The following is a 3,416-nucleotide window of genomic DNA, read 5'->3' as shown; positions in this document are numbered from 1 at the left end:
AATGAGATGCAGGCGATCAGTTTGTGTGATCGGCAACAAGAGACCGTTATCGGCGATTACCGATCATACACTTTTCCAAGGAAATCGGCCAATTATGATTGGTGGTCGATCGATCGGCACACTTCTACTGTAGACTTATGGGCCAAAGAAGCCCAAGCCACCATCAGGTAAATAAATCTAGCCCAACCCGGACAAAACTTCGGGTTAGGCTATGTTGAAGTTTTGGACATACAGTACTCAAATAGTGCCATAGATACCCTTTGCTTGATGTAGTAGACCTTAAAATATCAAACATTTCAGATGGAATAAAAATGTTATTGAGTGTTTAACAGCGACACACAACACAGTCACAAACAACAGAAACATCTTGTATCAAATCCAAAGATAATGGTATAAAGAACCATAGTTCATTTCTGCGTGTTGCATAACAGACACAAAGAAGGTGGGAAATGTATTTTCTAAATAAAGTTTTAAAACAATTTCCTTTTTGTAACACTTATATCACAGCATACATACAGAAGCTGCATCTTGGTCCTTCTATTATTAAAACACGGTGTGCTTTTTAATAACTTATTTGCAATCATTAAATTTAGTTAGGACATCTACTGATCTGAAATATAAAAGCAGAACATCTATTGTGAGAAGACCTGTCACAATAATTCAATTAATCACATGATAAATTAAAACAAGTTCAATAATTTGCATAATTTATCTTTTTTTTCCTCTTTTCTCTCTTTTTACCAAAAATTAGATGACAAAAGTCTTCAGTCTTGTGCATTGGTCTCTTTTTTTGAAGAACAATTTTGTTTAGTGTCTTCATAACTCATTTTATATGTTGTCTCTGTTGTGTTATCGTGATAGGTCTAGTTGTGAGTAAGACAGTTGAATCCCAGCTGGGCCTCTCTTTATGATGGTTCTCTCCTTCCCATACAAAATACTTGGGAAATTAAAATTTGAGTAGATATTGATATCCAATATAAACATTGCAGTTACGGCCAATAACCAATATTTACTCATATTGCACTACCCTTCTCTACTTCAGCTGAAGTCCCTACAGTCCTTTGCTGCATCACAATCACATGACCAAACAAAAACCACATGACCAACATCTTCCCCCCCTCTCCTCCAGAAACCAACAGCAACAAGATGGAAATAAGTATCGGTTGCTACTATTAGCCCAGTTTTATTTATCAGATTGATACTGGAATGTTAAGAAATGACTAGAATCAGCTGATGTTACTGTACAGTCGATGATATTGTACATCCCCAGACTGAAAACTATGCATGTTAAGTTAATGTTTCTCTGAATTAAACAATCCGTAGGTTGTACTCTACTACTCACCCAGGGACAAGATATAAAGAATTTTATTTTACTCTTAAATTCCTGTTTTGCCAGCATTCAGATAATACAAACAGTAGAGGACATAGCAAAGCAGCCTCTGCATTCTGATCTTCTGCCCTATGGTTTAAGTCCCAGTTCATTAATATTTGATGGGAATCAATATGTGGGGAGATGACTGGTGTACTAAATGGCCACAGAAAAGCTTTTATTCTTTCTCCCCTGACAGATATTTATTTTATTTTATGTTTTTTGGTTTCTTTATCCTTATGTTTTCCTTTCACTGAAAGTCTTGTGACATGCTATGGTTGGTTTCACAAATAAACTGAAATAGTTCATTGTGTTCACTGAAACATGACCATTGCAAGTTGTGTCCTATTAACTGGACACATCCAGGACAAAAAGAGGTAGCAAAAGAAGAGCCTTTCAAAAACCTACTTGCCGGCAAAGCTGTCTAATCTCAACCTCCTGGCAGTCCACATTTGTGGACATCACATTTTGAGTTGTCTAGACCAGTGTTTTTCAGCCACTGTGTTGGAAAATTATCCAATTTCACCTACGGTACCGTATTTTTCGGACTACAAGTCGCTACTTTTTTCCTAAGCTTTGAACCATGCAGCTTATAACCCGGTGCGGCGTTTCTGTGGCTTTTTCTTCAACCACCAGGAGGCTCTTAAGCAGGAAGTGAATCATTGGAAATCAAAATTGTAAATCAAAGAAGAACATGCTAATTTTCATTTAGAACAAGCACATGCTAGCAGCAAGCACGACGGAGAAATGTTTTCAAACTCATATGATGCAGCTTTTAAGTTGAGGGCTATCGATCTGGCACTACAGGAGGGAAATAAAGCCGCTGCACGTAAGCTCGGCGTGAATGAAACTATGGTTCGGCTTTGGAGTCGGAGGGCTGCATTCCTTAATATATCCTGCAGATTCATTAGGACGCAGACCTCTGCTGGGTCCTTATAAAAAACTGAGAGCAGCAGAGATACCAGGGGCTTATAGCCCGGTGCGGCTTATATATACGTTTCCAGTTTTTTTTTTTTTTTGTTGTTTTTTTTTTTGAAAGTGCTTATTATAGTATGGTGCACTCTATAGTCCGGAAAATACGGTAATTGGTCTTAAAAGATATTTTGAAAATGAATTAATTATCTGCAAATAATGCCATCTTCGAGTGTCTCTGCTGTAGTAGTGCTGTAGTAATCATGTAATTTTCTTACCACTACATGGCAGTAGGTACAGAGCATTTTACATTAAAACAAGAGAATTAGTGATGCATGAATGTTAAGGTAGCGGTGAGAGCATTGCATCTAGCAAGACTGTGACGACAGTGATGGAAAAGAGTGAAGCTCAGCAGTAGTTGGAAAGAACATGGGTCCATTTCCCACAACATAACTGTGTGAAGTGAGCTTCTCAAGCCTGGCTACTATAAAAACTAAAAACAGAGACAGACTGAGAGCTGTTGAGGAAGAGCTTTGTCTTCAATTTCTGCCAGGAAATCAGCTGTTTTCATCCATATGCACAGGTTTCACACTAGATGGGTAAAATATACAAATATTTTGTACAGGCAACTCTTCATATTGTAACAGTGAATATGAAGTAAAATCTTTAACAAATATTGTTGCTTCTTTCAGAATAAGAATGATTTTCTGTATTACAGCTTAAATAATGCTTGTGGGTTAGTTTGTAAAACACTTTGAAGTTTTCTACAACTTCATTAAATTTAAGACCACAGTGTTGTGGCCCTGTTCAGGTGTTCAGGTGTATTTTTGAAGTGGGCATGTTAAGTGCAATTTGAAATAAGAAATGTAAAATATGATAAAATAATTTTTTGTGTTTATTTGATTCCTATTCAAGACACTTTGATAGACCACATTGTTGTGGCCCTGTTCAGGTGTATTTTTGAAGTCGACATGTTACGTGCAATTTGAAATAAAAAACGTAAAATGTGATAAAGATACATTTTTGTGTTTATTTGATTCCTTTTCAAGACACTTAGATAAGAATGACTATATATGTTTTTTTTATTGTTTTTTTCCCCTTCACTTTTTGTTACTCTGACCCTTGAAACATGACT

Source organism: Poecilia latipinna, unplaced genomic scaffold (assembly GCF_001443285.1).
Source record: "Poecilia latipinna isolate Pla-1442-1.1 unplaced genomic scaffold, P_latipinna-1.0 Scaffold3024, whole genome shotgun sequence".
Lineage (NCBI taxonomy): Eukaryota > Metazoa > Chordata > Actinopteri > Cyprinodontiformes > Poeciliidae > Poecilia > Poecilia latipinna.
Note: the sequence above shows the minus strand (reverse complement) of the source record.